Source organism: Leucoraja erinacea, chromosome 12 (assembly GCF_028641065.1).
Source record: "Leucoraja erinacea ecotype New England chromosome 12, Leri_hhj_1, whole genome shotgun sequence".
Taxonomy (NCBI): Eukaryota; Metazoa; Chordata; class Chondrichthyes; order Rajiformes; family Rajidae; genus Leucoraja; species Leucoraja erinaceus.
In genome coordinates, this window is record NC_073388.1 from 22,807,064 (window position 1) to 22,819,388 (window position 12,325).

At 41.9% G+C, this 12,325-nt stretch overlaps 1 protein-coding gene across 1 annotated transcript in view; it reads right to left on the reverse strand.

Annotated features, from left to right (window-relative positions):
• The window catches only part of siah2l (seven in absentia homolog 2 (Drosophila)-like), a 42,820-nt gene that overhangs the window by 1,804 nt on the left and 28,691 nt on the right, over window positions 1-12,325 (reverse strand). The window lies entirely within an intron of this gene.

Here is a 12,325-nt window from a genome sequence, read left to right on the forward strand (position 1 = left end):
ATGCAATGCTTTAAAACCTTATTTCTACTAAAAGATACAATTCCCAGATTATAATACAACCTAACGCCAGACCTGTACAACAGACTATGGTTTGTTAAAGCAACAATTTCCATTTCTGCAAATAAATCGAGAAATATTATGGAAATAACTGCACCCATGCGAAGTAAAGACTAATTGTGACCCAAAGTAAACTAACTATTAATGAAGATGGAACTTCTCACATAAATTGGTATCTCATGCCCATCTGTTGTGTATGAACCTGAAAGAGTTCGAATGCCTCAACCAAAGGGAACAAAATCCTAATGAAGCCCCCACCCGATTCATACAGATTTTTTGTAATCAATTTACACACAGCATGTTCCTACAGGCAGTTTGAGGGACTGGATACCCCATTTTAGAAAGGTTAATGGAGAAGTACATACCCCAAGGATGAATTTCCACTTTCTACCAGAGAGGCACGCTGGGCTGTAATCAGCAGTTTTAAAAGGAACCACCTTTATTCAGCCATTCCGCGAGTCCCAAATGTATAGAAACACTCAAGTGCAGAATGTGTCAAATCATCTACTCCATGGTGTTAAATATATTTAAAGATTGCCATAAAAGCCTTTACAACATTGGGAGAAGGATCCACTCTCAGCTTATCCCCTGCAAGTAAACTGCCATTGAGAGATATAAATCACCACTGGGACCTGCTACAGGAAAGGAAATTAGCTCAATGGTCTGCTACATCCAGGTTAGGTGATTGCAGACAGACCAGGATTATGGGTGGTAGGCTGAATAGAGTTCAGTTTGACCTGTTACACCGTTTTATCCTATTTAGAAGATGGTAACACCAACCGTACAATATTTCCTTAGCAATGCACAGGAATGCAAGACTTGATCCTGTGATCAAATAGTTTAGTTCAGTTAGTTTTTTTTTTTTTTTTAAAGTAGTGTTACAGTAGTCATGTTTAAAAAAATCAAAGCAGAAAATGTCCTCTTGATTGATTAAGTTAAGCACATTATATTCAGATGGTTTATGAATAAAATCAATTTTTATTTTATTTTTTTTTAAATTTTATTATAAGTAAGCACAGTCATATGGCACCAAAGTGCCTAATATATATTTTCATAATACATTTTATGTACAACTTCTTTTTTTTTTGTTACATTGAAAAAAGATGAGCATAAGAAAAAGAAGTAAGATAGTAAAGGATAGAAAGATGTGAAATATATAGTGTGTGAAGAAAGAAAACGAGTAAATGAAGAAAGTTGAGAGAAAATAGTGAAAAGAAAAGGAGATCATTATTTATAATCTTGACCAACCCTCGTCCAGTCCTGAAACAGTTATTTTTTACAATTGTGTTGCACCATATGATTCCAAAAAAACGACGAATGGAGACCAACTCGTTATGAATTGGTCTGGTTTATCCATTAGGAGGAATCGCATTTCCTCAAGATGACATACTTGCAATCCACATTTTAAGCGTTGGTCCCTTCCAAATGTACCCTTCCAAAATTTAAGTATTAATTTTTTTTTTGCTATTATTAAACCAAATAAAATCAATTTTAATTGCAATATAATTGATTGTAAACTTATGAATCTTTCAGACACAGAACATCAAATAAATTTGGTTAAGATCATTTTGGGAGCTAGAGTATATGCCACTGATTTTCCTACTGGCGAGATTCAGTGCAAAATTTAAAGATGGTTGAAAATATTTGCTCATCTGTTTTAAGATGTTGGAAGATCAAGCTCATATCTGGAGATGGTGCTCAAGTACAATAATAAGGCAGGACAGGGGACAGACTTCTGACCGACATACACTACAAACCCACTGACTCACATGGCTATCTGGACTACACGTCTTCCCACCCTGCCCCCTGTAAAGACTCCATCCCCTACTCCCAATTCCTCCGCCTACGCCGCATCTGCTCCCAGGATGAGACGTTCCACACCAGGGCATCGGAAATGTCCTCGTTCCACAGGGAACGGGGATTCCCCTCCGCCACCATAGATGAGGCTCGCACCAGGGTCTCATCCATACCCCGCAACACTGCTCTCTCTCCCCATCCCCGCACGCGCAACAAGGGCAGAGTCCCCCTAGTCCTCACCTTTCACCCCACCAGCCGGCAAATACAACAAATAATCCTCCGCCATTTCCGCCACCTCCAACGTGACCCCACCACTCGCCACATCTTCCCATCTCCCCCTATGTCTGCCTTCCGCAAAGACCGCTCCCTCCACAACTCCCTTGTCAATTCTTCCCTTCCCTCCCGTACCACCCCCTCCCCGGGCACTTTCCGTTGCAACCGCAAGAAATGCAACACCTGTCCCTTCACCTCCCCCCTCGACTCCATTCAAGGACCCAAGCAGTCGTTCCAGGTGCGACAAAGGTTCACCTGTATCTCCTCCAACCTTATCTACTGCATGCCCTGCTCTAGACGTCAGCTGATTTACATCGGGGAGACTAAGCAGAGGTTGGGCGATCGTTTCAACGAACACCTCCGCTCAGTCCGCAATATCCTACCTGAACTCCCGGTGGCTCAGCACTTCAATTCCCCCTCCCATTCCCAATCCGACCTCTCTGTCCTGGGTCTCCTCCATTGCCAGAGTGAGCAACACCGGAAATTGGAGGAATAGCACCTCATATTCCGCCTGGGTTGCTTGCGTCCTGATGGCATGAACGTTGAATTCTCCCAGTTTTGCTAGCCCTTGCTGTCTCCTCCCCTTCCTTAACCATCGAGCTGCCCCCTCCCATCGCCCCGCCCTCGGGCTCCTCCTCCTCCTCCCTTTTTCCTTCCTTCTCCCCCCCCCCACCCCCCATCAGTCTGAAGAAGGGTTTCGGCCCGAAACGTCGCCTATTTCCTTCGCTCCATAGACGCTGCTGCACCCGCTGAGTTTCTCCAGCATTTTTGTGTACCTTCGATCTTCCAGCATCTGCAGTTCCTTCTTGAACGCAATAATAAGGCAAATGTCCAACATTCATAAACCCATCAGTGCTAATGTACATTTTACAGATGTGCTCATAATCAATCCCACGAAAGACTAGCTTGAGCAGAGGGGATAATGGAGAATCTGGCAAGGCACATTACTTTGCACTTGCACAAGATCCCGACCAGAAGTCACTGAGAATACTACTTTGTTTTGGCCTCATCACATGGTTCATAGGATGGTTGAGGATTTGGGACAAGTGTAGAGAAGACCCTCCAGAGTAATTCCTAAGATAAGGCACCAGAGTTTAAAATAAATAAGACGCGAGACTGAGGGTAACAATACGGAGGAATAACTCACTGATTGTTTTGTTTTAATTAAATAGGTTAAATCACAATTTCAAGTTCATCCAGGCTAGACACAAGGTGGTTCTATTGCCTGAGATGAATGAACTTTTGAAACAGATTACTATCGTGCATGGTGGATGCTGGCTCAGTAAATTCCTTCAAGCAGAGCTGGCAAAGTTCATATTTTCTTATCTCTTTATGACAAAGGAGACCAGTTATTAAATCTCAGTGACTCAGAGCAAGCCGACTCCCCCACTTATTTCCTAATAACCTATCCACATGCACTTCCCAGCCATCTACATTACGGGTAATTTATAACAGCTAATGGTAAACCATGGTGGAAAGTGGTAGAAAATTGGAGAACTCAGGAAGAACAGGCAAACCCAATACAGACAGCAGGGATCAGATCTTAACATGAAACACAAATTAAAAAAGCTGACGGATTCAGCTGGTTATGCAGCATCTGTGGAGGGAAAGGAATTGTTGATATTTCAGATAAAGTTTCGGTTTGTAGACCGAGTAGAGAGGGCTGGTATAAAGATGAACGGGGCGAGATAAGGGCGAGCAGATAGATGGATCAAGAAGGGGTGATTTTATAGATAGTTCCCTTAAACCTCACCCGTCACCCTACGTTTCCACATCCAGCATATCCTTTCACTTTTCTACCAGCTTCAAAGGGATACAACAATTCATCATATGTTCTCCTCGCCACCCTTTCCAGCCTAATGCAGGGACAATTTTCTCCATGTCTCCATGGTCCACTCATTCCTCCCCACCCGCTCCTCATTGATACTTTCCCTAGCAATTGGAAATCCAACATAAAGTGCTGGAGTAACTCAGCGGGTCAGGCAGCATTTGAGTACATGAACAGATGACGTATTGGGTAGAGCTTCTTCTTCAGACTGTGACTTCTGAAGAGAGGTCCTAACCAGAAACGTCACCCGTCGTGGGTGGGTGCTCCAGTTTTCTCCCACACTCCAAAGATGTACAGGTTTGTAAGTTAATTGGCTTGGTAAAAATTGTAAATTATCCCTAGTGTGTGTAGGATTGTGCTAGTGTGGTGGGATTGCTGGTCGGTGCAGACTCGGTGGGTCAAAAGGGCCAGTTTCCGCATTGTATCTCTAAACTAGACCATTCATGTTCTCCAGAAATGCTGTTGACCCACTGTGTTACTCTAGCACTTTGTCTTTTTTTGTAAACCAGCATCTGAAGTTCCACATCTCTACTCTCTAAAGTAAAACACTTATTCCTACATCTCTCTCAGCATCATCCAGGAAACTTAACAATCCTACTAAATGAGGCAAAGATTCATGAACACTCCTCAAATATCATCCACTGCTCTCGGTGTGGCCTCTTCTATATCGGCGAGTCAAAGTGCAGACCAGACAACCGGTTTACAGAGCACCGGTGTGCCCACAATGGCAACCCAAGCTCCCAGTTACATGCTATCTCAACTCAGCTTCTCATTCCCACCCTGACTTATCCATCCTCAGCGTTCTCTACTGCCCAGGTGAGGTAAAGCACAAACTAGGAGAATACCACCTCATTTTCCACCTGTGAATCTACAACCAAAACAATATGAACATTGTATTTGCAATTTCAGGTAACCCCTACACCGTGTTCCCTCCTCTCTTTTTATCATCCACAATGGTCCTTCCATTTTTATGCCCATCCCTTTCCTGGTTCCACCCACATACTTCACCTACATGATCTGCCAGATTCCAGTGAATTAACAAGGGGAATTTCCACATAGTATTTTCTCTCAAACTAGCCAGATTTAAAAAATCTACATTTGTCTCTTTACGTGGCAACACTTGTGTTAGATTCTTCTCTTCAGCATGCAGGTTTAAAATGTAATAATCTGCTTTAAGACCCAGTTAATACCGTAATAATATAATTGTTCTCAAAATTTGTCAAATGTGCACGTTGAAGCATTCTCACAGCTCTGTAAGAAAATGCATTTCAAGTGAAGTTTGTATAGCTATAAAGAATAAAGTGTGTAGAAAAATATCAAAACATCAATGCAGAAAATTTATAAAAAGCTACGGTACAAAGACTTGATTTCACATGACCAAAATTGACAAATGGCGAGAGACAAACACTTATTTCAAGATGTGCAAGTTCTAAGTAGCGATCTAGATTCCTATTAATTTCTTCACTAAGAAACAAAGCCTGATCATCAAAAGTAAAACTTTTAAACAATTTGCTGCATACAAGTTAATCATACTTTTCTGATGTGCACTAAAAGCATATTTTTACCATCATCAGAAAAATGTCTATTCCAAATCTAAATATGTTTTTCGTCCCAATACCCTGATAACTACTATCTGTAATTGTTGTTTTAGACAAAGAGCACAATATAAATGGAAACAATGAATTCCATCAAACCAAATAGTTCAAAAAAATATCTTCATTATTTATTTCTGAAAAGCAGACAATAATTACCTATTTGGTAGTGTGTTCAATCTTCTATCTATTCTCTATGCATTGTAGCAATAAAACATTTGCAGTTTCAAAGTACTGTCAAGCTAGGTAACCGTACTAAATCAGTCATTTCTTTCAAGAGGACCAGCACTGTTCAAATTTTAAACAGCAATAATGCACATTAAGGCAGCAAGCACTATCCCCAAACTATCTGTGCTTATGTCACTAATTAGAAATTAGTTAGAGCAGGGCAGCAAGAGTGCATTAAAAGAGTTACCTGGTAAGATACTAACTAATAATGTTGCTCAAAAATCTCCATAGTACTAGGAAATGATTGTAAATGCTAACCAGAAAGTGTTTTGCATGCAAGACAAAACAATTAGGCAGTCAAATAATCAAGGAATAAAGACATTTCAAATGAAACAATAGTACATTAAAAACAGTATGTTAATCAATGCATCAAGGTTACAAAACTGGGTTGGAGTTGTGGGAACAGAAACTATTCCATGCAGTCTTCCATAGCCCCATCACAACTGAGTTGCCTCCAACTTTCCCAGCCACATCATTTTGGAAGCACAGGAATATAGTCAAATCTAATCTGACCTTGACAATGTCTAGGACTATAGGATACACACTTCCCTTTTAGCTGGTGCTGAAGTGAGCAAAATTAGTTAAATGGAAGGTGGGGAGCGGGTGAAGGAAAGAAGGGAATTGGAAAAGCAGGTCTCCTCTTAAGAGTCCACTCAATGCTGTTTGATCTACTACTACTCGGCAACTTGTCCTCCACCTCCTCCTGTGCTATCACTCCCCATATCCCACTAATTTTCGAATGCAAAGCTTTTTTCTTTGATGCATCCAAAAATATTGGTATTATATTATATTAAGCACTATTTTTAATTAAGTGCATTTTAAACAAAAAAACTACTTGCTAAGATTACAGATACCTTAAATTCCTGTAATTCTATCATTAGACTGATGTACTTGTACGGACCAGTGTAAAGGCACTTAAAATTCACTAAATGTCTTCATTCAACAGCGACTTAACATGAGGGATGCAAGTTCATCAACGTGCAGAAAAGATTTACAAGGATATTGCTGGGACAATAGACAATAGGTGCAGGAGTAGGCCATTTGGCCCTTCGAGCCAGCACCGCCATTCAATGTGATAATTGCTGATCCCCACTCAGTACCCCGTTCCTGCCTTGTCCCCTAAAGGGCTTGAGTTATAAGGAGAGAATCAATAGGCTGGGACTATTTTTTCCTGGAATACAGGAGGTTGAGTGTGACTTCTAAACAGTAAAACAGAAAATCAAGAGGTGTAGCTGAAATGGATGGTCACCCCATTCTTCCCTGGATAGGAGAGTCTAAAACTACAGGGCATAAATTTAAGGTTGGAGGGGAAAAGATTTTAAGAGTCCCAAGGGGCAACTTTTTTATTTTACAGAGAGGGAGGTGGATATATGGAACGAGCTGCCAGAGGAAGCTGCAGAGAGAATACAATTACAACTTTTTAAAATACATCTGCACTGATACATGGGTAGGTAAAATGAGAGGGATATAGGCCAAACGTAAGCAAATAAGACTAGCTCAGATTGATGTTTGCTTTACACATACAAGTCAGGCCTAAATGCCTGTTTATGTGCAGTATAACTGACTCCCCATGACTCCCGTGTCTGACTAGATAGAGGGAATTACAATAAAAACTGCTAGAACTCAGCAGGTTGAGCTGCATCCGCAGGGCTGGGTGTGGAAAGGAATTGTCGACACCGAGTCGAGACCTTGCATTGAGATAGAGTGGAGAGGGTCAGTATAAAGAGCGAGGGGAAGGATGAGAAAAGATCAGTAAGTGATAAGCAGATGAAGGAGGGTTGAGTGTGAGCAGATGGGGAAAGGTGGGTTGGACATAGGAGGCAGGGGCAGGTGAGTGATCGGTAGAAGGAACAAGGAAATCGCATGTCTGTTTATCATATTACAACCTTTTTGAAGACATCAGGACACGTATTCACATTTAAGAAAGTTATATCCGTGAGTCAGTGACAGATACATTTGACGAAAGATCAAAAGCAGTTTAAAATGCAGCCGCTTATTATTTGTTTTGTACAAAATTGTCCCGCAAAGACAATGGTACCTTTAGGCTCATTACCAGTGTCAACATCTTAAGTTTAATCTTGATATACAAGTGATACATAAAATAACTTGCCTCATATCTTCAATGTTTTCAAAAAAGTTAAATATGAAGTGCCAAAAAATATTACTAAACACATTAGAAACGGGTTCGTTACAGAACAATAATTTTTATAGTGATTATAGCAGATGCAACACCTTCGACTTCACTGCTGAACAGCAAAAATATGCGCTCTGTTCAATATCTTCCCAAATTCAAGACATAAAATGCAGAAAGTGTAACAATTTGTCAATAATTAAATGAAAGCTTTATTAGATACAAAATGCAGTCAAGGATTATTATAGAAAGGTAGCTACCAACGGTACGTACTTTTTTTAAAGTGCAGCCGCTGAAACCTCTACTATGTTATCTACTATCAATAATGATTTATTATTTTATTTGTTTGCAACACCCTGCTATATCTAAAAAATGCTTTAAAATTCAGCACACTATCAAGACATAGGCAAGGCATAACACAACATTCAGATTACAAGCTTTATTTTGCTCAAGAGTTATACAACAATGAATATAAATAATCTTCTCCAAATGAGGTGTCAATCCACAAAGTTTACTGCTTACCAAGAACACTGGCGAAAAAATGCTTCTGACCAAAGATCCTAGAGATCTAGGATCTTTGCTTCTGACCACACTTCATTTGTTAAACATTTGGTGTTCGGAATAGTTTAGATGAAAACTGCACTTCATTGCCAATTGTATGATAAGTGTACATTATTCAGAATATACTATAAAAATACAGCGTATTTTTTCAAATTTCACCAATTTATTATTTCACGAAAAGTCTCCTCAATTTTAAACAGGTCCAACATTTGAACTACAATACAGAGAGGTGGTGTCTATTTTTCCTGTTTGCTGGTGTAATAGATGACATAAAAATTCCTTAGAAACATACTCCCATGTGATATTCTATATAAATTGGTCTCTGGGGAGAAAGCAATGCTTTTTTTAAACATGGTGTTTACTCCCAATTTACAAGACAATTTTTTCAATAAGACAACTAAATTAACCCAATTCAACCACCGTTTCAACTAGATAATTTAAACAACGGCACTACTATATAAAAATGAAACTGCCAATTATAATTCTTTCAAAGCTTGCCAATTAGACTTTCTTTCACTGCTAATCACCATTAGGGAAGAACGATTACCCCAGTGTCTCCCTCAAACAGTGATCAGAAGCACACAAAAGGTTATCTTGTTAATATGTATTAGTCATTACCCTTTAATGACATTTCGTTAATAATGAAGATATTTCAGAGCAAAAAGAATGTATTTTGTCCTCTAAAGCATCCAACAAGTAAAGCTTACTAATGTAACAAAAGGAACAAAAAACAACTGATTTTCTGGTTGACTCAAGGACTTACCAGATGCCTGTGCTCTGGATGCACTTTACAAACATGTCGTGCTGAGGATGACAGTGATCGCCTTGTTTTGTTGAACTGACATTGTAAATGCATAAGATCCAGCAATAGATTGAAACACTGAGCAAAGCAAAACATCACAACCATTTAAGTATCAAGACTTCTAAAAACACTGACCGCTAAAGAATCACTACACTAGAATATTCACAATTCTTTCCCCAATGGCATTACTGTACTTTTGCTTTCTCTCCCCGTATTAAACTACGGATTGGAATATATCTGCAGCGGCAAGGCAACCAATTGAGAATAGAATATGACGCAGTCATGTGATCCTTCAAGGGAAAAACCACTTAATTAGTCCTCCCATCTTAAGTGATGTTTAGAATACCCTGGAGAATTCACTGTTGAATCCTGACTTCGGAGATTAATCACACGTGAACTCATTCCAATTCAAGTGGATTTCTACTGATATACTGTTAGTGGTACAAAGAACAACTTTGACTAGCTACAACCACAAAATAACATTCCACCTGTTAATTGTGCACACCTGTAGGTGCTTGTATACAATGCTTTGAAAAAACGCAGATCAGTTGTAAAATTAAAGTGGAATGGCAACACTCTGAAATGCTGCAAGGATTCTGCACAAAGCATATTAAACAAGATTGGTAAACTGCAGGTGCAATTGAACAGGAGAATAAGAGTGATCAGGCAAAAAAGTGAAAGGACTGGCTCCAAATAATACAAGGTGTTCAGAAAAGACAGGAAAGGGGTGGGAGCACAGGAAACACTTAATTAAGGAAATATTGCAGGTCCATAAAGGAAGATGGCCATAATCTATTTGATTAGTGTTATTAAACAGAGAAGACGTGGGAGCATTTTGTGGATTACCGACCAGCGAGTAGGATACTGAAGGGCAAATGTGCTGGAAAGTTACAGAGATGAGTAAATGCCATGTAGTAGTGATAATGGTTACCGTTAACTATTGAAGTACCGTACAGACCAGTGTTTCTCAACCTTTTTACCCTTGCGGAACCCTTGAAACCATTTTCATGTCTCAGGGAACCCCTTAGTTGGCGGTTGCTGGGCCCGCCACCATTTTGAGATCGCCATTTTGACTCTCATCACAACGCCAATCGCTGGTGTCACAATGACGACCCATCAACCGCGCCTGCGCAGTTGGGGGAGGATTGCCGGGCCGGGATCGCTATTTTAACAACCAGCGTCGTATATAGGCGAGTGCTACTGGGGGAATATTGCGTTGGGGGGGGGGGGGGGGGGGGGGGGGGGGGAGGAGGACCCAACGGGTCCACGTTTGGTTTAGTATATTATCACTACTTCTCTTGGAACCCCTAGCGATCTCGGGTGAAACCCTACCATTCCAAGGAACCCGGGTTGTGAAACACTGGTACAGGTGCACAACCTTTTATCCGAAATTCCAAATAATGAAAAGCTCCGAAGAGCAGAAGTTTTTTCGGTCCTTGAAGAAAGGTCCTTGAAGACGTTCACCAAGGGCGGCCTGCAGAGGGGACAGCGGAACCTCCGGTCGGTCCTCGAAGAAAGGGGAACTAAATCCCCATTCATAAAAGAGAAGGTGAGGGTATATTGCGCGGGAGGGTTAATAATTGACAATCTGCTGCTGCCTGCCCGCTGAGTTAAAACGTTCCCATGGTAGACTCACGATACACAGTGTATCGTGAGTCTTGCGTGGGAACTTTTTAACAGCGGGCAGGCAGCAGCAGATTGTCGCTCCCATCAGTTTCACCCCACCTACACCCCTCTGCTTCCCGGCCATGTGTGTGACCCCTTCCCTCCCCTCTCTAGCTCCCCGCCCATTGCACCGGCGCGGGGGCTTTGCACTGTCTTCACGTCGGTGATGCCAGCAGATCAGTGCCAGTCACTGGAGACATCAGGACCAACGGGACACCGACCCCCAGGCCCACTGCAAGCACGGAGATCCCAGAGACCCACAGCCAGCAGCAGCCCAGCCCCGTTCCAACTCCAGAGGAAAACTGCAAACTGGCCGGAGACGTCAGGACCATCAGAAGCCGCTCCCCGATGGGCCACTACGGCAACAAGTGGCAGTTCGCCCACAGCCCGAGCTGCGCCCCCTCATCGGGACACCGACCCCCAGGCCCCCTGCAAGCACGGAGATCCCAGATCAGCAACTCCAGCCCAGCCCCGCTCCAACTCCAGAGGAACACGCTCCCCATAGGGGCAGAAGCTGATGGTGTGCAAGGTACGTCTTATCCTTGGGGTGGCGCAGCTCGGGCTGTGGGCGAACTGCCACTTGTTGCCGTAGCGGCCCACCGGGGAGCGGATTCCTCTGGAGTTGGAGGGACAGGGAGACACAGCGGCTTTTGAGAATGGTGGGCAATCACTTCCAAAGTTCTGCCCACACAGTCAGTACATCTCTCCTACACTTGTCTCCCGCACTAAGATCATCTCGCAGAGAATGATCCCAGCCTAACCCTCCCTATTCTCTCCTATTCTGCAAGAACAAACTACATTGAAAACTCAAACTCGCGATCGAGTAACTGCCGGGATCGAGGCGCAAACTCACGACCTTGCGGATATGAGCCGAGTACTCTACCACTGAGCCAGCAGTTAAAATCTACGCTAAAAATCTTCCATTCCGAAAGCCTTGTCTGGTCCCAAGGCTTTTGGATAAAAGGTTGTGCACCTGTATAGACTGTGGTTAAAATAGTGTTAATAGCAAAGAGGGAGATTTCTTAAGTACATTCAGGGAATTTATTTTTAATCAGTATGTTTCTAGGACATTGGTGGACTTGTTCCTGACCGGTATGCCAAGTGGGGAAAAGAATCATAGCTTCATATTTAGAAAAGCTAAGGAAAAGGTTTTTGATCATTTCAAGTAAATAATAGTCAACCAGACAAAAGCAAATATCTGGCAATTTCTTGCAGCTTTCCAAACAGCTATTTGGCCCATCATATCCATTCTGGTTCTCAGCCCATCAGTCCCATTCTCACACATTTGTCTGCAATCTGTTCTCTTGTATTACCATTAACCCACCCCAAAATCCCAGCCACGGGCACCAATGGTAATTTTACAAAAGCCAATTAAGCAACTGGTATGGGAT